We start from the raw sequence: 21,941 nt of genomic DNA, 5'->3' as shown, positions 1-21,941 counted from the left end.
AGCTGCAGGCTGACAATATTTCATTATGACATAACAGCAACATTTACAAAAATAAAGCTTAAGTAAGCTTGGAAAGTGATTTCACCCCAGGGAAACAGAATACGCATTATTTTTCTGCATGGAATCAATAACCAAGAATATTTAATACTACACTATGACAGAATACCTACATGCATGAACTCCTTAGTTAATAAACAACCTAATAATATTCTTCAAACTTCAAAGTTTATAGAGTTATGGAACTAAAGAGGAAGAAATGAATCTAATTTGATTGTTGAAATGAATAAGGACATAGAAATGGTTGGTGGCATCTATTCTCTATTTAGCTGTTCAATTTTCTATGGAAATGGTCATTTCTAACAGAGTTTTTATTGCTTTAATATCACATATTTAAAGAAGAAATTGAAGTAATACAGAAAAAAAAAGATTAGTAATTTCTCCACTTAGAATTAATCAGGGTAGATGGGGTTGTTGTTTGGAGAAGGCAATGGCAACCCACTCCAGTACTCTTGCCTGGAAAATCCTATGGACGGAGGAGCCTGGTAGGCTGCAGTCCATGGGGTCACGAAGAGTCGGACACGACTGAGCGACTTGACTTTCACTTTTCCCTTTCATGCATTGGAGAAGGAAATGGCAGCCCACTCCAGTGTTCTTGCCTAGAGAATTCCAGGGATGGTGGAGCCTGGTGGGCTGCTGTCTATGGGGTCGCACAGAGTCAGACACTACTGAAGTGACTTAGCAGTAGCAGCAGCATGGTTGTTGTTGTTTAGTTGCTAAGTTGTGATGGACTCTTTGCAACCCCTGGACTGCAGCATGCTAGGCTTCCCTCTCCTTCACTATCTCCTGGAGTTTGTAAAACTCATGTCCATTGAGTCACTGATGCTATCCAACCATCAGATATTAAGTGTACAATATTCTAAACATCTATATACTTATGGAGAGAGAGAGACATAAGACAGCACTTCTATAAAAAATAAAATTACATCTTGCATGCTGTTTTTAGCAAAATTATTAAAATTTATTTTATTATTATATGTAACAGAGAGAGAAAAGGAAACAAATTAAAATGAAGGAATGGTGAAGGTCCAATTCATGTTTTTAAATTGGAGATAGTAGTTATGAAAATATCCCTAAAACAAAAAAAATTAAAAATTCTGAAACACTATTTTTCTTTTATTTCTTTTGTCTGTTTGCTATGTTTTGTAAATTAACATTATTATGTGACTGTAGATCCCATGGTTATTTATTCTTAATTCTGTATTCAAATGTTCAATATTTGCATTTTAGCAAAGAGCATCTATTATTGGTTAATTTATTTTTTATTTATCTTTGTTGTCCATATTTGGTCATCAAGTAGTTGTTGTTGTTTTTTTTTTGTTTAAGGATCCTGGATTCTATATTTCCTCAGTCCTTTCATGCTTGAGAAAAACTGTGACTTTAATAAGTTTGAGATCTAATAAAGAATAATGTGACTAGTATAAATTTCTTGCTATACTTTCTATTTCTTAGACTTTTATAAGTATATATATGCTCTGTTGTTCTCTGGCATGGCATGATGGTGAAAAGATATTTAAGGCCACCTTGACATTCCTTCATATAAATAACTCAGTTTTTCATCAATATACTTAGCATCAACATGTATTTATATCTTTTCTTATAACCATGTGTGCCATATGACCTATTGATCCATTTCAGGAAAAATTTCAGCTATTATATCTTTGAACGGTTTTAAAAGACACCAATTATTCAGAAAACGAAGATCATGGCATCCGGTCCCATCACTTCATGGCAAATAGATGGGGAAACAGTGGAAACAGTGTTAGACTTTATTTTTCTGGGCTCCGAAATCACTACAGATGGTGACTGCAGCCATGAAATTAAAAGACGCTTACTCCTTGGAAGGAAGGTTATGACCAACCTAGATAGCATATTCAAAAGCAGAGATATTACTTTGCCAACAAAGGTTCCTCTAGTCAAGGCTATGGTTTTTCCTGTGGTCATGTATGGATGTGAGAGTCGGACTGTGAAGAAGGCTGAGCGCCGAAGAATTGATGCTTTTGAACTGTGGTGTTGGAGAAGACTTGAGAGTCCCTTGGACTGCAAGGAGATCCAACCAGTCCATTCTGAAGGAGATCAGCCCTGGGATTTCTTTGGAAAGAATGATGCTGAAGCTGAAACTCCAGTACTTTGGCCACCTCGTGCGAAGAGTTGACTCATTGGAGAAGACTCTGATGCTGGGAGGGATTGGGGGCATGAGGAAAAGGGGACGCCAGAGGATGAGATGGCTGGATGGCATCACTGACTCGATGGATGTGAGTCTGAGTGAACTCTGGGAGTTGGTGATGGACAGGAAGGCCTGGAGTGCTGGGATTCATGGGGTCGCAAAGAGTCGGACATGACTGAGTGATCTGATCTGATCTGATACTTGAGTTGGATGGTCTTTGTCCTTTCTTTTTATACCTTTCTGTTAGTTACTTTCACTTGTTTCTATTTGCTAATTCTCTACATCTTTTCTCCTAAGCAAGTAATTAAAATTGAGCTCTGCCAGCAGCAGCAGCAGTCCTTTAAAAGATATTTTTATTCAATTTATTGGTTTGTAATAATGCCATTTTAGTTCTTTTTTCTGTAATATTTCTTTTAAATGTTACTTTATTATTTTTAACAATCTCATTTTTGAGTACTTTTTCCTAAAATTTGAGTCTTCACAGAATTCTCCTTTAATATGAAGCAGTCATGAAGGCTTTCTTATGATATTTAATTTCTTTATCTGTCTCTGCACATTTTTGGTGTAAAATGTTTTCATGTTTGCAGTAACAATTTTTCACTCATCCAGACATTCTATTCCCAGGTGGTGCTAGTGGTAAAGAATTTGCCAGCCAATGCAGGAGACTTAAGAAATGTTGGCTTGATCCCTGGGTCAGAAAAATCCTTTGGAAGAGGAAATGGCAACCCACTTCAATATTTTTGCCTGGGAAATCCCATGGACAGAGAGGAGCCTGGCAGGTGACAGTCTTTCATGTTGCAAAAAGTCAGACACAAATGTCTCAGTCTGAGCACTGAGACATTTTATTTTTGTTCAGCTGTGATGATCTCTCCTTGACTCTTTTACTCCCTTTTTAAGGTTCTGAACATGAAATTTGTGGAATAAATATAGGTATGCATGCATGCTCAGTCGCTGGAATAAATGTTGCCTTCTAAACACTCCACTCAAGTCTGAAGGTGCAGGATAGGGAGGAGATTATTTGGAAGTTTCTGCAGTTGGAGTATTGAAATTTATTTGTTCCTTTGAATAAGTAAAGGATCTTATTAAAATCCTCCAGTTATGTTCAGTATATATAATGTTATGGGTTGAATTATGTCTTTCAGATTGAAGCCCTAACCCCCAATGAATGTGACCTTATTTGGAAAAAGAGCATCTCCACATGATCAAGTTAAGATAACGTTATTAGGGTGGACCCTAACCTATTGTGACTATATCTTTTAAAAAGGGAAATTTGAACATGGTGACAGGAACAAATAAAAAGGGATAATGACATGCAATGCTGAAGGCTGAGACTGGGGTCATACATCTATAAGTAAAGAAATATCAAAGATTTCCACAAAAAGCACAAGAAACTAGGTGGGAAGCATGGAGCAGATTCCCCCTCACAGCTCTCATAAGGAACCAAGTCTGCTAACATTTTGCCTTCAGAACTGTGAGACATTTCTTAGTTTAAGGTACTCAGTCTGTGGAACTTTTTTATGGCAATCCTAGGGAACTAATACTTAGGAATATTTCTTTTTCTTCCGGGTAAAAAGGAAATTCAGCTTTGGCTCATTCTTCCAATTCAACCCAGAGGTCTGAATGTTCAGGAAAACATTATTTTAAAAAAAAACTAAAAAAAAAGATAAGAAAAATAATGCCTCTGTGGTTTTGTCATTGTTTTTTTTTTTTTAAATATAAATTTATTTATTTTAATTGGTGGCTAATTACTTTACAATATTGTATTGGTTTTGCCATACATCAACATGAATCTGCCATGGGTGTACACATGTTCCCCATCCTTAACCCCCCTCCCACCTCCCTCCCCTACCATCCCTCTGGGTCATCCCAGTGCACCAGCCCTGAGCATCCTGTATCATGCATTGAACCTGGACTGGCGATTCATTTCACATGTGATAATATACATGTTTCAATGCCATTCTCCCAAATCATCCCACCCTCACCCTCTCCCACAGAGTCCAAAAGACTGTTCTATACATCTGTGTCTCTTTTGCGGTTTCACATACAGGGTTATCGTTACCATCTTTCTAAATTCCATATATATGTGTTAGTATACTGTATTGGTATTTTTCTTTCTGGCTTACTTCACTCTGTATAATAGGCTCCAGTTTCATCCACCTCATTAGAACTGATTCAAACTGTATTCTTTTTAATGGCTGAGTAATACTCCATTGTGTATGTGTACCATTGCTTTCTTATCCATTCATCTGCTGATGGACATCTAGGTTGCTTCCATGTCCTGGCTATTATAAACAGTGCTGCAATGAACATTGGGGTACACGTGTCTTTTTCAATCCTGGTTTTCTCGGTGTGTATGCCCAGCAGTGGGATTGCTGGGTCATAAGGCAGTTCTATATTTCCAGTTTTTTAAGGAATCTCCACACTGTTCTCCATAGTGGCTGTACTAGTTTGCATTCCCACCAACAGTGTAAGAGGGTTCCCTTTTCTCCACACCCTCTCCAGCATTTATTGCTTGTAGACTTTTGGATCGCAGTCATTCTGACTGGCATGAAATGGTACCTCATTGTGGTTTTGATTTGCATTTCTCTGATAATGAGTGATGTTGAGCATCTTTTCATGTGTTTGTTAGCCATATGTATGTCTTCTTTGGAGAAATGTCTGTTTAGTTCTTTGGCCCACATTTTGATTGGGTCATTTATTTTTCTGGAATTGAGCTGCAGGAGTTGCCTGTATATTTTTGAGATTAGTTGTTTGTCAGTTGCTTCATTTGCTATTATTTTCTCCCATTCTGAAGGCTGTCTTTTCACCTTGCTTATAGTTTCCTTTGTTATGCAGAAGCTTTTAAGTTTAATTAGGTCCCATTTGTTTATTTTTGCTTTTATTTCCAATATTCTGGGAAGTGGGTCATTGAGGATCCTGCTGTGATGTATGTCAGAGAGTGTTTTGCCTATGTTCTCCTCTAGGAGTTTTACAGTTTCTGGTCTTACCTTTAGATCTTTAATCCATTTTGAGTTTATTTTTGTGTATGGTGTTAGAAAGTGTTCTAGTTTCATTCTTTTACAAGTGGTTGACCAGTTTTCCCAGCACCACTTGTTAAAGAGATTGTCTGTTCTCCATTGCATATTCTTGCCTCCTTTGTCAAGGATAAGGTGTCCATAGGTGCGTGGATTTATCTCTGGGCTCTCTATTTTGTTCCATTGATCTATATTTCTGTCTTTGTGCCAGTACCATACTGTCTTAATGACTGTGGCTTTGTAGTAGAGCCTGAAGTCAGGCAGATTGATTCCTCTAGTTCTATTCTTCTTTCTCAAGATTGCTTTGGCTATTCAAGGTTTTCTGTATTTCCATAAAAATTGTGAAATTATTTGTTCTAGCTCTGTGAAAAATACCATTGGTAGCTTGATAGGGATTGCATTGAATCTATAGATTAGGTAGTATACTCATTTTCACTATATTGATTCTTCTGATCCATGAACAAGGTAAATTTCTCCATATATTAGTGTCATCTTTGATTCTTTCAGCAGTGTTTTATAGTTTTATATATATAGGTCTTTTGTTTCTTTCAGTTCAGTTCAGTCACTCAGTCATGTCCAACTCTTTGCAACCCCATGAATCACAGCACGCCAGGCCTCCCTGTCCATCACAAACTCCCGGAGTTCACTCAGACTCAAGTCCATAGAGTCAGTGATGCCATCCAGCTATCTCATCCTCTGGCGTCCCCTTCTCCTCCTGCCTTCAATCCCTCCCAACATCAGAGTCTTTTCCAAAGAGTCAGCTCTTTGCATGAGGTGGCCAAAGTACTGGAGTTTCAGCTTCAGCATCATTCCTTCCAAAGAAATCCCAGGGCTGATCTTCAGAATGGACTGGTTGGATCTCCTTGCAGTCCAAGGGACTCTCAAGAGTCTTCTCCAACACCACAGTTCAAAAGCATCAATTCTTCAGCGCTCAGCCTTCTTCACAGTCCGATTCTCACATCCATACATGACTACTGGAAAAACCATAGCCTTGACTAGATGAACCTTTGTTGGCAAAGTAATGTCTCTGCTTTTGAATATGCTATCTAGGTTGGTCATAACTTTCCTTCCAAGGAGTAAGCGTCTTTTAATTTCATGGGTGCAATCACTATCTGCAGTGATTTTGGAGCCCAAAAAAATGAAGTCTGACACTGTTTCCACTGTTTCCCCATCTATTTGCCATGAAGTGATGGGACCGGATGCCATGATCTTCGTTTTCTGATTGGTGAGCTTTAAGCCAACTTTTTCACTCTCCTCTTTCACTTTCATCAAGAGGCTCTTTAGTTCTTCTTCACTTTCTGCCATAAGGGTGGTGTCATCTGCATATCTGAGGTTATTAAGATTTCTCCCGGCAATCTTGATTCCAGCTTGTGTTTCTTCCAGTCCAGCGTTTCTCATGATGTACTCTGCATAGACGTTAAAAAAGCAGGGTGACAATATACAGCCTTGACGTACTCCTTTTCCTATTTGGAATCAGTCTGTTGTTCCATGTCCAGTTCTAACTGTTGCTTCCTGACCTGCACACAGATTTCTCAAGAGGCAGATCAGGTGTTCTGGTATTCCCATCTCTTGAAGAATTTTCCACAGTTTATTGTGATCCACACAGTCAAAGTCTTTGGCATAGTCAATAAAGCAGAAATAGATGTTTTTCTGGAACTCTCTTGCTTTGTTTCTTTAGGTAGATATATTCCTAAGTATTTTATTCTTTTCACTGCAATGGTGAATGGGATTGTTTCCTTAATTTCTCTTTCTATTTTCATTGTTAATTCTTCTCAGATGGAGATAGGGAACTTCACTTGGAGCTTTCTCTTTGTATCTTACCTTATGCTTAAGTTTCACAGTAGTGAAAGTGAAAGTCACTCAGTCATGTCTGACTCTTTGCAACCACATTGGCTTTTCTCTGTCAGGTTCCTCTGTCCATGGGATTCTCCAGGCAAGAATACTGGAGCCAGCAGGCATTTCCTTCTCTAGGAGATCTTCCTGACTGAGAGATCGAATCTGGGTCTCCTGCATTGCAGGCAGATTCTTTAGTCTGGGTCTTAACTTTACTATTCTTTTATTCTCAACAGCTCATAATTTAGAGATAGAAACTTTTTCAATGTAGATTTTACCTATATCCTTTATCTGGAGTCATGGTTTGATTTAGATTGCTCTTAAAAAAAAAAAAAGTTGTCTATGTGGTGCTGAATACAGTAAGTTTTATGCCAAGGATCCTCTGAGCCCTGGAGTGGGTCCTTAGCATGGATGGGTCCTATGCAGATGTACCTTCTCAATTTCCCTGGTCTCTAAGTTAGTATTAATTAAAGGGTAGGGTGAGTAGACAGAGCATTCAATACATTTTTCCTACCTGGCCTTTTGATGGTGTGCTTTGTTACTTTATCACACTATCACCCATCTATTACACCTATGAGCAATCTCTCATCTAGTTTAATAAAAGGAAGCATTATAGGAAAAAAGTCAAACATATCACTTTAATTAGATAAATAGTGGTACTTCTAGAATATTATACGCTTGTTTGGACATTCACAATTGAATTTTTAAATTCTCTTACGTCTCCCTTGCCTACCAAAGTAATTGTGACCAATAATAACCATTTGAAAAGTGAAAACAAAGTATTAGTCACTCAGTTGAGGCTGACTCTTTTTGACCCGTGGACTATGTAGCTCACCAGGCTCCTCTATCCATGAAATTCTCTAGGCAAGAATACTAGAGTGGACAGCCATTCCCTTCTCCAGGGGATCTTCCTGATCCAGGGATCAAATCCCTGTCTCCTACATTACAGGCAGATTCTTTACCATCTGAGCCACCAGGGAAGCCCATAATCATTTACCTCTATATAAAAGTTATTTTCCTGAGTACTGTGAATGGTGATACTGTGAACATAAGGGTGCATGTACCTTTTTGAATTACAGTTTTGTCTAGGTGTATTCCCAGGAAATGGATGGCTGGATCACACAGAGGTTTTATTTTTAGTTTTCTGTGGAACATTTACACTATTTACCATAGTAGCTGCACCCACTTGCAATCCCACCAACAGTGTAGGAAGATTCCCGTTTCTCCACATCCTCTCCATTGCTGGTTATTTGTAGACTTTTTAATGAGGGCCACTGTGACCAGATTGAGGTTTACCTCACTGTAGTTTTGATTTGCAGTTCTCTAATAATTAATTGTGTGCTTGTGCACAGTCTCTCAGTCGTGTCCAACTCTTTTGAGACACCATGGACTGTAGCCCACCAGGCTCCTCTGTCCATGGAATTTCCTAGCCAAGAACACTGGAGCAGGTTGCCAAGTCCTTATGCAGCGGATCTTCCTGATCCAGGGATCGAACCTGCATCTCCAGTGTCTCCTGCATTGGTAGGTGGCGTCTTTACCACTACGCCACCAATGATGCTGAGCATCTTTTCATGTGCCTACTGCCCATCTGTGTGTTTTCTTCGGCAAATGTCTATTAAGGTCTTCTGCTCATTTTTTTTATTTTTGTTGTTGAGTTGTATAGGTGCCCTTATCTGTTGCATCATTTGAAAATGCTTTCTTCCATTTCATAGGCTGGTTTTTGTTTGTTTGTTTGTTTGTTTTTTATGGTTTCTCTGCACCAGAAAGATCCCCTGGAGAAGCGAATGGCAATCCACTCCAGTATTCTTTACTGGAGAATTTCATGGACAGAGGCTGCAGTCCATGGAGTTGTAAAGAGTCAGACACGACTGAGCAAGTAACACTCTGTTGTGGAGAAGTGTGTAAGTTTGATTAGGTCCCATTTATTTATTTGTGTTTTTATTTTTATTGCCTTGGGAGACTGACCTAGAAAAACATTGTTACAATTTATGTTGGAGAATATTTTGTCTGTGTTCTCTTCTAGGAGTTTTATTGTGTCAATCAACAGATAAATGGATAAAGAAGATGTGGTACACATACACAATGGAATACTCAGTCATTAAAAAGAATGAAATAAAGCCATTTGCAACAACATGGATGCAACAAGAGACTGTCATACTAAGAGAAGTAAGTCAGAAAGAAAGGAAAAAAATATCATGATATCAATTATATATGTAACTCTAAAATATGGCACAAATGAACTTGTCTACAAAATAGCTACAGACTCAGATATAGACAACAGATTTGTGGTCGTCAAGGAGGAGTGAAGGAAGGAGAGGTATATACTGGGAGTTTGGAGTTACTAGCTACAAACATTTAGAAAGGATAAACAACAAGGTAGGTCCTACTGTATAGCACAGGGAACTATATCCAATCTCCTGGGATAAACCATAATGGAAAAGAATAAAAAAATGTATATATGTGTATTACTGAGTCATCTTGCTGTACAGAAAAAAATAGCACAATATTGTAAATTAGCTGTATTGCAATACAATAAGGAAAAAAGTTATTTTCCTGCATGCAATCCAAACTAAAAGGGATCAAGCTAACTCTCACTTCACTTCTATACAAATTTGGGCAAGGAGGGAAATTGATTATAACATTGGAATAGCATAAGAACTGAAATCCCCAAGCTTCTCACTTGATTTAGATTTACAATGTAATATCTTTTCTAACTGCCAGCATAATTAAGGATAATTATTTTTCTTAGCATTTCCGAATAATCAAAGAAGACTATCACTGAAACTTAGGAGAACTGCATTGTAGCAAACAAACAAACAAAAAGGCTTAATCATTAACAAAAATCTCTGAGCTATTTCATCGTAATTAATACACAGCTAATTAACACCATATGAATAAAGTAACATTCAATCACTATAGAATACTTTGTTAGGAGGTGATTTCTATCCCATTGTTAGCACAGTTGTTGTTGTCTATAGCTACCTTTTACATGTTGGTCTGTGGTGGACAATGATCCTTAGTGGTTAACATTGGTCCTGGCTGCATGTATATTGAATATGAAGGTGTAGCAGTTTGGATGTGCACCCAGTAAATGAAACCCAATTGATTGGATTAGGCAAACAGAACTTAATTTTTCTCCTTAATTACAGAATATTTAATGAAGGGAGATTTCATTATATTGTTGATGGGTTGAAGAATAGAGTGGTGCTGCCAACCAAGATGGTCCCTTTTATTAAAAAAACAAAGGACATGGAGAAACAAGTATTTGGCTAATTGTATAAAGAGAAGCAGGAAGACAGGATCTGAGTATGCTTATTGAATCAACCATTCATCAGGAAATAATATGAAAATAACATGTTCTACATGCTCTTTGTTTTCCTTTTAGCATATTTCCCACATTTGTCAGTAAGTTCCTATTGAGTAATGAATGTTCATTTGTTTGATTAAATTTTTTGGATTTAAAGTATTCAAAGATCTGAAAATTTCTATTTAGAAAATAATTAAAACTGACTCACCAGTCAACTCACTTTAGATTCTTCTGACATTTCCATTTGTAAAATATTTGCTGACTGTATATTGGAGTTTTACTTGTTCCAATCAAAATACACTTAGCAATCAAATGAAAAATATGATAGATATAAATACTCAAATTTCTATACTGATCCATTTCACTTACATGTTTGTGAGGTCAAAACAACAACAACAAAAAATCAGGATTAGTGAGCCAAATAAACAGAGAGTCTAAGAAATAATTCCAGAACTCTGAACTGATTTTAAAACTGAACAGTGCTCATGAGGATTTGCCTCCGGGGAGTCAAGTTATTGGGCTCTGTGGGTTAAAATAACAATGGAATTAAAGTTAATATTTATGTGAGCTTTGAACTGTTGGGGCCCCTTAGGTTAACTAGCTACATAATATTAATGGGAAAAGTTGGTTCTATCACTGTTTCCCATAGCATGCAAATATATTAAATTTGCTAACAAATGTTTAGCAAAAATATTTCAAAATATCTGATTTACTTAGGAAAAAGCACAATGTAGGAGAAACATTTTCAAAAATAATAAGAAAAACATATAAAAAATTTTGAACAATATCAAAAAAGCAATTAAATTACTTTGAAAGTCACGAGTGAGCCTCTTAAAATTTTAAGACCTACTTGAGTACAATAGAGTATTCTCTTAACATTAAATCAGAATCTATGGCTTATGGGTGGCTGGGATAGGAAAATACACAAAGTGCTGACTTCTTAACAGATTATTGACCAGGGGATTTTTGCAGAACCTATTGCCTGTGGCATTAATATTTCTTCAGTCAATAATGTGTTAAGATGCTTTTAGAAGCCTTAGAGCTTGGGAGTAAGTGTTTGCTAAAAAGAACAGAATGAATGGCACAAACACTTTGGGTGATTATGTATATGTGTGTAAAAAAATAAAAAAAAATTTTCCAGTAATTAGGAGCAGGAAGTAGAGGAAAGAATACTCATATGAACGAAACAAAAAGCAAAGACTTTTATAAAAGAAGGAAAACAACAAATTCTCCAAGATAGGATGTATTATTATGACCTAGACCTGCCCTTGCTACCCACCCCAACCTAATTCATTTTTCCCTTTAAGAAGGTACAGCAATCAGAGAAAACATAACAGTCTGATTTGTAAGTCAGAAGAACTGGACCCCTGCCCTTACCATGCTTGCCACCCTACCAGTACTCTGTTTCCTTATCTACAAATTTCCTTGGAACACTCTTGAGCTATGATTCTATTGAGGCTAAGTAGGGCATGGCAGAGAGCTAAAGTTCTCGGGTCTATCAGCCTAGGTTTACCCTTTCCTATGAGTAAAACAGGCTGTGTTTTGCTATGATGACCTCAATAATTCATGTTCTGTTGTCCGTATCAAAATGGCAGCTTTTGCTGTTGATCACCATGTAAGGAATGGTTTTAGTCATTTGTGAAATTATTAAGGTATGTTTAAATTGTAAAAACCCCCATGTGCTTTTGACCAATAGCAAGCTGAACAAAGGGAAAAAGCAGCAGAGTGCCAGCTGTTACAAGTTTCACATCTTGTGCCAACTGGGGGCAACATTGAGTAGCATATAAAGATTGTGTTCAGTATCATATCACCTCTCTTCTCAGTGTTTCCCTTAGCGATCCACCCTGTAGTCCTCAGGATATTGCCTGGTTAAAGAACTCCATCTTCCCTGTACTTTCTTTGGGTTACTTGGCTCTTGTCTGACCAACCTAGCCCCAGTTTCTCATCCCAATAACCATCTCAAAAGGTATTTATTTCTGTAACAGTGGCTAGTGTTTGCAATGGTGATATGTTGAAGTGTGAATTTCTTGCATGGCAAAGGTCAATATAGTTAAAACTATGCTTTTTTTAGTAGTCATGTATGGATGTGAGAGTTGGACCATAAAGTAAAGCTGAGCACTGAAGAATTGATGCTTTTGAACTGTGGTGTTGAAGAAGACTCTTGAGAGTCCCTTGGACTGCAAGGAGATCAAACCAGTCAATCCTAAAGGAGATCAGTCCTGATTATTCACTGGAAGGACTGATGCTGAAGCTGAAACGCCAATATTTTGGCCACCTGATGCAAAGAACTGACTCATTGGAAAACACTCTGATGCTGGGAAAGATTGAAGGCAAGAGGAGAAGGGAACAACAGAGGGTGAGGTGGTTGGATGGCATCACTGACTCAATGGACATGAATTTGAGGAAGCTCCGGGAAGTTGGTAATGGAAAGGGAAGCCTAGCATGCTGCAGTCCATGGGGTCGCAAAGAGTCAGACATGACTGAGAGACTGAATTGAACTGAACTGAATACTATTTTGGGTTACAGACCTTTTTGAGTACTCTTGGCATCTTGCCATTTGAGTAATTCTTGCTTTGTTTTAATAGATGTTTTAGCTTTGGCTTCCTTTCCCCTACAAACGAGCTTGAGACAAAGATTTGTTTGTGGGAAGGAGAGGAATAAGCCAGAAAATGGAAGAAACAAGCAAAAAAGCCAATACAAGAATGTGTTACCTAATTATCCATAGTAGATGACTGTGGCTTGATTCAATGTGACTTTTAAAACAAACATATGAAATATGCCTCAGAGCTATTTACCAGAGGACAAAAGAGAAAGCATTTATCCATCAGCCCCTGGTCCTTTGGTCAAAAATGGGCTTCTGGGCATTAACTCCCCAACCTTCCTTCTGTTCCTGAATGAGTATCCAGAATATCCCTGCAGCATATGAGAAGCCCCATGGCAGAAGCAGAGCCCTGAAATGAGTCTGAGATGAGAATGAGCATTGTCAGGATGCACTTAAGTGACACTTAAGCAAAGGTTCAGTGAACTTGTTTTGTAGCAGTGGCTGGAGGAAGAGGCGGGATGGATAGAATCTAAAGAAGTACATAAGAGGTTTCTGATACACTGGGGGAAGGCCAGTTTTAATTATCCTAGCCTCCGGCATAGTCTTGTCTCAAGATCCAGTGTGGGGCTGGATAAAAAACTTTCCCTAAGCGGGGGCCGTGTTAATCAAATAACAAAGTCATACTCTTTTTTGCTCCCATTTGGCTTCATTGACAGGAGAGCCCTAGATGACGAATAGACCTTCTTGGCTATGAGTAATTCTCAGATGTAGGCATCTTCTGAAATGTCACCAGCTTTTTAATAAAATGAATAGAGGTAAAAACATTACATAATCTCCAATAAAATCTAAAATTTGGAGAGGGATTACAGAGTAAAGCATTCTGACTTTTTCATTTCTCATGACTTCCCTCCCCCCTCCAAAGGAAGGCATGTTCTAAGAAACATTAAGAAAAGAACTGCTTGGAAATAAAACCAAGGCATTTAGGTAGGTGAGCAGAGGATTCAGAAATCTAATTCTGTGGAGAACTATGTCTACAAATCAGGAAGTTAGGATTTCTTAGTGCCCCCATGAAGCTATATAATTCCAGGTTTCCTGCTTCTGCAGCTTTGCATGGTTAACTCATCATTTTTATTAATCTTTCCATGCCAACTCAGTTCCACATTGCTTTCAAGACTTAACTCAAGACCTATCTTCTACATTAACCTGCCACTGAATCTGTTAGTCTGTGTAAGCCTATACTTTTCTTCAGCATTTTTAACAGCCAGTGTTTCCAAACTCTGCCTCACACACCGAGCAAAGAGAATATTTAACAACATTCCTCCGTTAGCCTCATTTCTCCTTCACTGATATTGAATTCATTGCCCAATTCTTCTTGTCTCTGTTTCACTATCTGATTTATATTTATATGAAGCATTGTATAGTTTGGAAAATATCAGGCTACCTTTGAAAAAATGTGTGTGCATTTATTCAGCCATTCATTCAACCTATGTATTAAGCACTTACTCCAAAGCAGGCTCTTGGGCTGTGAAACCATATGGAGAAGACAAACAGGGCTCCTGCTTCAAAAATCTTAAGTGGGACAAGGAATGAAGTACAGGCAAAACATGCAGTTTGATTTTAAACATTCAAAAATGGTAAAGCTGAATAATGTCCTAAAATGCTGAAGTGGAAAGTGACAGAGGTAGTCTTCAAACTCAGTGTTCAAGGAAGGGCTCTCTGGGAAGGTGATACTTAGGCTGATTCCTAACTGATGGGGAAGATCTAGCCCCAAGGAGGGCTTAGAAGGATAGTATATTAGGAGAAAGGATAGCATAGGAAAAGTCCCAGAATTGAGTGGGCATAGGAAGGAGGACATGGAACAGACTGGTTCCAAATAGGAAAAGGAGTACATCAAGGTTGTATATTGTCACCCTGCTTATTTAACTTCTGTGCAGAGTACATCATGAGAAATGCTGGGCTGGAAGAAGCACAAGCTGGAATCAAGATTGCAGGGAGAAATATCAATAACTTCAGATATGCAGATGATACCACCCTTATGGCAGAAAGTGAAGAGGAACTCAAAAGCCTCTTGATGAAAGTGAAAGTGGAGAGTGAAAAAGTTGGCTTAAAGCTCAATATTCAGAAGATGAAGATCATGGCATCTGGGCCCATCACTTCATGGGAAATAGATGGGGAAACAGTGGAAACAGTGTCAGACTTTATTTTTCAGGGCTCCAAAATCACTGCAGATGGTGACTGCAGCCATGAAATTCAAAGACTCTTACTTCTTAGAAGAAAAGTTATGACCACCCTAGATAGCATATTGAAAAGCAGAGACATTACTTTGCCAACAAAGGTTCGTCTAGTCAAGGCTATGGTTTTTCCTGTGGTCATGTATGGATGTGAGAGTTGGACTGTGAAGAAAGCTGAGCCCCGAAGAATTGATGCTTTTGAACTGTGATGTTGGAGAAGACTCTTAAGAGTCCCTTGGACTGCAAGGAGATCCAACCAGTCCATTCTGAAGGAGATCAGCCCTGGGATTTCTTTGGAAGGAATGATGCTAAAGCTGAAACTCCAGTACTTTGGCCACCTCATGCAAAGAGTTGACTCATTGGAAAAGACTCTGATGCTGAGAGGGATTGGGGGCAGGAGGAGAAGGGGAGGACAGAGGATGAGATGGCTGGATGGCATCACTGACTCAATGGACGTGAGTTTGAGTGAACTCCAGGAGTTGGTGATGGACAGGGAGGCCTGGCGTGCTGTGTGTGATTCATAGGATCACAAAGAGTTGGACATGACTGAGCGACTGAATTGAACTGAGGAAGGAGGATGGTGCCCAAGAGAAGGTTGGAGAGATGGGCAGTACTATCTCCTGCTGGACCTTGTGGCATGGTGAGGTTTGTGGCTTTTTCCATATACGCAATGGCAATCACTTGAAGGATCTTATGAAGAAGAATGGCATAATTGGATGTGCTTCAAAATGTTTAGTTTACTGTGTGGCGATCTATTTGGGGAGGGCAAAGAGCAATGCAGGAGCCAGATGAAGGAGGTATTTCAGGCAAAAGATGATTGGTGACACCCACTAAGAAAGAAATTGACAGACTCAATATGTGTTTTAGAAAAGAAATTGTCAAGTGTTGAAGAAGAGTAAGGAAAAATCCTTTCTGTATTATGTACTGCCTTGGGTATTATGTACTGCCTTTAAATTTTAAAAAAATTTAAAATTTTTGTATGCTTATTTTTTCTCATCCATCAAATTAATGACTTTTCAGAATAAGGTCAGTTTTTGATAGGTACTCTGTACTTTTCTTAAATTTCTGAAAACAGGACAGATACTCAATAAATACATTTTCCTTGTCCATTTTATCTTAGCTAAGCTACAAAATACTTTGTTGAAATCATATTAGATGCCAGAGTAAAATATCTTGAGTGCTTTCAAGTCCTTCCAATCTGTTTTTATTACTCTGTTATTTGGTGAATGGATGCTAAAAACCACAATGTTGACTTTTTGTGGGTGTTTCATAAAAATGGGAAATCTCTCTGTTGGGTTAGCATTGATACTGCCAAACTATTAAGAATGGTTTTCAACAGAACACAAACTTGGCACCTAAAACAGGGCATGGTGTGTCCTTGAAGTCAAAACAGATCAAAAGATTCTTAATCCGTGTAGACTCTGGATAACTTTCATAAAACAAAGTCAAAATCTACTCAAGATGGCTGCAAGCAGAGCCCTCTTGAAGCAGGAACACTTTCTTCAGTCATGTCCTAAAGGGAAATCTCATCCACACACTTCCCTGGCACACACCTTCACTCTTAGTGACATCCCTTTTCTTCCCAGGTACCAACAATTATTCTCAGGTAAAAGTCCAATAAATTTATTCACAGTTCTTGAAGGGTTTTATTTCCCAGGAATATTTGATGCCAAAGTTATTTCCACAGATTAATTTTCAGATGTGAAAGAGCTAAAGGGACAGTGTTTTTCCTAAGGAAAGGCTAAGGGCAAAGATAATTCTGCTTCTCTGACTTACATGAAGTTTGGCAGTGTCTGAATCCAAAACTCCCTAAGTGGATCTGACTGAGGACAATTGGGGAGGTTCTTGGCAGCTCTCAGAGACAGGAAATTTCCCTCAAATTGAGACATGCCCTTTTCTCTCTCTGGCTTCACTCTACCTATAGCTTTCAAAGAATTCCAGAAAAATGACACCACCTTCAATCATGGAGGCCCTCAGCCCCCTCTCCTAAAAACTGGAGGATTTAGATGCAGATGGAGGTTTGTCTCTCTTGCGTTGGTAAGTTTTATCATTTATGCTAACGTTTGAAGAGACTGTCGAATATTTTGAAGGATCAGATGATAACCAATATACTCTTGAGACTTAAAAACTCAATTTGGGAATCAGAGTCCTCACATTTATTAATGGTCCCCCAAGAGCATTACTCTGTCTGCTAAATCCAGCTTGACCTGAACAATTCTCTCCTTATTGAATAACATGCTGCTACTGTGTCTTGTGGTTCCCTGATTCTGGTCCTAATATTGACTCTGACATAGTTTTCATGTTACACTCTTGATGCCATCTTTATGGAACAATAGAACAAGAGTCTAGCGACAGACCTTCATATGTGAACACTGGTCTATCCTGAGCCTTTCCTATACCCTCTAATGCAGCAGTCCCCAACCTTTTTGGCACCAGGGATTGATTTCATTGAAGACAATTTTCCACAGGTGGTGGGGGGGCAATGGTTTTGGTTTCACCTGCCACTCACCTGCTGTGCAGCCCAGTTCCTAACAGGCTACAGACTAGTAGCAGTCCCTGGCCCAGGGGACTGGGGATCCCTGCTCTAATGTTTGAACCCTTAGCAGTCCTCTATCCTATGCTTCTATAATTTTAGTAACATGGTAATGACCTCTAAAACCTCTTTGCAAAACTCTAGATCACATGAAATTTCTCTCTTTGATGAGAAATATTTCATCTCCAGGTAGACCCATTCATACTAATTTTAAACCCTGAATGATACAAGGAGAATATTCTTTTCTGAGAGCTTTTCAAATATTTGGAGTCAGTCAGTCTTCAACTATATGTCTTCTCTACACTAATTGGCCCTAATTATTTCAACCATTCCTGTTCTAAGGTTTTAGGACATTTTACTGTCCCGTGTGCTCTCTTATTCACTATAGCTTTCCCAAAGTTTCATTCAATGAGTGAAGCATAACCCAGAATGCTGCTGCTGCTGCTAAGTAGCTTCAGTTGTGTCCAACTCTGTGCGACCCCAGAGACGGCAGCCCACCAGGCTCCCCTGTCCCTGGGATTCTCCAGGCAAGAACACTGGAGTGGGTTGCCATTTCCTTCTCCAATGCATGAAAGTGAAAAGTGAAAGTGAAGTCGTTCAGTCGTGTCCGACTCGAGACCCCATGGACTGCAGCCCACCAGGCTCCTCCATCCATGGGATTTTCCAGGCAAGAGTACTGGAGTGGGGTGCCATTGCCTTCTCCAAACCCAGAATACCATAACTCAAATAAGGAACAGGGAAAAGACAAACCTTCCCCTCCTTCATACTAGGTCCTTTCAACGTGACAGTTTCTTGAACCTGATCACTTCTCAGATGTTGATATTTATTTGGCCACAACTCCAACTAAAAACACTGCACAGTCTTCACGATATCCCTGCCATGTTCTTCTCATTTTCTCAAATTATTGTTAATTGTTCATGACTGTATAACATTAATTTTATTTATCTTTATTTAATAAATATTCCTTTTTTATATTTACTTTTTTCTTAAAAAATTGTTTTGGAATATCTGCTATATGATAGTCACTGTGCTACTCAGTGGGAATATAACTCTGAACTAGATACCAAACCATACCACTTTCTGGAGTTTATTATCTAAGTGAAGTGAAGTCTCTCAGTCGTGTCCGATTCTTTATGACCCCGTGGACTGTAGCCCACCAGGCTCCTCTGTCCATGGGATTCTCCAGGCAAGAATACTGGAGTAGGTTACTATTTCCTTCTCTAGGGGATCTTCCTGACCCAGGGATCGAACCCGGGTCTCCTGCATTGGAGGCAGATGCTTTAACCTCTGAGCCACCAGGGAAGCCCCCCCAAAATTATAAAAAAGCCTACAGCACCCGGTATTCCCAGGTGGGCTCCCATCCAAGTACTAACCAGGCCCGACCCTGCTTAGCTTCCGAGATCAGATGAGATTGGGCGCCTTCAGGCTGAAGGGCAACAACAAATGACTGTGAGTGCTCTAACTAAAGGAGTAACTAAGGGAGCTATTGGAGTATATAGGAGGCAGATCAGGGAGGTATTTCTGGAATAAATGGCACCTGAGTTTAAAAGTTAGCAATATGAAGCCTGGAAGGAGGAACAGTTCAAGCAAAGAAATTTCTCATCAAATGTCCAGACATGAAGGTGAGTATGGTGTTACTAAGACTGATAGATCAGTGGGTAGAGTTTACATGTAAGCTAGGAGGAAGATACTTCTAGGAGATGACTCTAGGAATATAGTTTAGTGCAGTTCAGTTACTCAGTCATGTCCAACTCTTTGTGACCCCATGGATTGCAGCACGCCAGACCTCCCTGTCCATCACCAACTCCTGGAGCTTGTTCAAACTCATGTCCACTGAGTTGGGGATGCTATCCAACCATAGATTCCAAATCCTGAACAATTTTGCACTATAACCTGGAAGAAATTGGTAGCCAGAAAAGGATTTGATGGAAGGAAGTGATATGATCATTCTCATATTTTAAAAAGATTACTTTGGCTACTGTGTTAAAAATGAACTCAAATCAATGAAATAAGATAGGAAATTATTGCAGCTATCTTCGCTCAGTCATGTCTGACTCTTTGCACCCCCGTGGACTGTAGCCCACCAGGCTCCTCCATCCATGGGATTCTCCAGGCAGGAGCACTGGAGTGGGTTGCCATTTCCTTCTCCAGGGGATCTCCCAACCCAGGGATCGAACCCAGGTCTCCCGCATTGCAGGCAGATGCATTAACCTCTGAGCCACCAGGGAAGCCCCAGGCAGCTATCTCAGCAGAAGATAATGGGAGCTTAAACTAGGGAACTGGTAGATAGTAAGCTTAAAGGACACTAGAGATATAAGGACATATGTTATCAGGGTGTATTTTATATATTTGATGACATTTGGCTGCTAGAATTAATCGTTTTCGATACCTGTGTATTGGTAGATTGACAAGTAAAGTTGCTCAGTCATGTCCAACTCTTTGCAACCCCATTGTAGCCTGTCAGGCTCCTCCATCCATGGGATTGTCCAGGCAAGAACACTGGAGTAGGTTGCCATTTCCTTCTTCAGGAGATCTTCCAGACTCAGGGATTGAACTCGGGTCTCCCGCATGGTAGGCAGACACTTTGCCGTCTGAGCCACCAGGGTAGATTGACACAGTATAGGTAAATTCAGGACTAACAGCTAGCTCTCTGGCTTGGAGAAGTGTATTGGTTGTATTATCTACTGAAAGAAAAACCGATTTAGAAATCAATAAGAACAAGGGAGTAGTTTGGACATGTTGTATTTGGATTTCTATGGGTCATTCAAATGTGGATGTTCAATAAGCACATACATCTTTGAGTTTAGAGTTTAATTATCTAACCTGGGAGATATGTGAGTCAAGCACACATGCACAAATTGGAATAAGAGACTGACTCGTGAGGGTAGAATGAGAAAAAGCAAGCTCTGGATGGAATGCAGATAAACTCTACCACCATGAAAAGATGTGGGAAAGAATGGGAAAGCCAAAAGGAAGATGAAGGGCATGGTCATAGAGATAGTGTTTAAAAGGAAAAAAAAGCAAAATGTGTTATCATGGAAGCCAAAGGAAGAGAGTGCTTCAAAAGAAGTTAAGATTGTCAAATGGGGCAGAGCACTCATGTCCATTACATTTAAAAAGAGGAATTGTTTAGAGCTCGGATGACAGTAGCTTCAGTGGAGTGGCGAGGAAATAAGCACTGGGTTAGAGTAGAGGGAGTGATGAAGAAGAATAACGGGTTAATATGATACAATGATACGATAGTGGTATTATAGGAAACAGGCTGCAAAAAGAAGGTGAGATATAGGATAGTAGCAAAAATAGGATTTGTTTTAGGATAGAAAAGATGACAGCAAATTTAAATGACAATGAGGGAAAGCCTCTGGTAGATAAAGGAGTTAGAATTTAAAACAAGGTGCCTGTGAAAGCAAGGATTTTCTTCTCTAACCCTTCTGAAAATAGTGATATAGATTTTGCTTAAATCATTCCAGTGACTACATTGTCATCGCTTCCATTTTTTTGGACAGGGTTTTTTGTTTTGTTTTGAGTTTTTTTTGTTTTTAACTTTAAAATAGTTTTATTCTGGTTCAATGTTGCAGATATGTGGGACCAATAAGTCTAGTGACCTAATCTACAGTCAAGACTGTATTAATACCAGAAGTGTGCCAAAAGGTAGGTCAGGTGCTCTCACCATCCACACATGAAAGGTAAGGTGAAGAGAAGAGATGAATATGTCAATCATCTTGACTGAAATGATCATTTCACTGCATATACGTACATCAAATCATCATGTTGTACACTTACATAAGTACAATTTTTAAAAATATTAAACATGACAAAATACTCCTTTTAGGATCAAAATACTCTAGTGAATGGTTTTGTTAGAAAAAAATAATGCCTAAATTAGGAAACTGTGTCTTTCTCTATTCATTTATTCATTCCACCAATATTCACAAATATTGACTAAATATTACAGACATTGGGCCAAATGCTAGAAATTGAAGAATAAGGCATAATGCAAGCATTCACAGAGGGAAAAGCATATATTGAAAAGAAACATGAATAATATCTCTATTTGTTGCTCATTTAGCCTTCTGGTACCTCATTGAAGTTAATTCACTTTAAAAATGGAAGTTCTTAAACATTTGAAGACATTTATTAATATTATGTTACCATTTGATTCTTCTGGCAATTATGCAGAATTTTAAGATATTCAATGTGGAAAACAAACCTTTCATCATCTAAGTAGTGTTTTGTATAGTGAGCTGTTAAAATGTG

At 38.8% G+C, this 21,941-nt stretch overlaps 1 non-coding gene and 1 pseudogene across 1 annotated transcript; both read right to left on the bottom strand.

Annotated features, from left to right (window-relative positions):
• Positions 1-18,913: 18,913 nt before the first annotated feature.
• TRNAW-CCA lies at positions 18,914-18,986 on the bottom strand. The gene has a single exon. It is a non-coding gene; the product is annotated as a tRNA-Trp (tRNA).
• A 22-nt stretch (positions 18,987-19,008) lies between these two features.
• LOC112580704 lies at positions 19,009-19,126 on the bottom strand (annotated as a pseudogene).
• Between the last annotated feature and the right edge of the window lie 2,815 nt (positions 19,127-21,941).

The sequence above is a fragment of the Bubalus bubalis genome, chromosome 19 (genome assembly GCF_019923935.1).
Source record: "Bubalus bubalis isolate 160015118507 breed Murrah chromosome 19, NDDB_SH_1, whole genome shotgun sequence".
Lineage (NCBI taxonomy): Eukaryota > Metazoa > Chordata > Mammalia > Artiodactyla > Bovidae > Bubalus > Bubalus bubalis.
The sequence above is the reverse complement of the archived record's forward strand: the minus strand, read 5'-3'. Positions and strand labels throughout refer to the sequence as shown.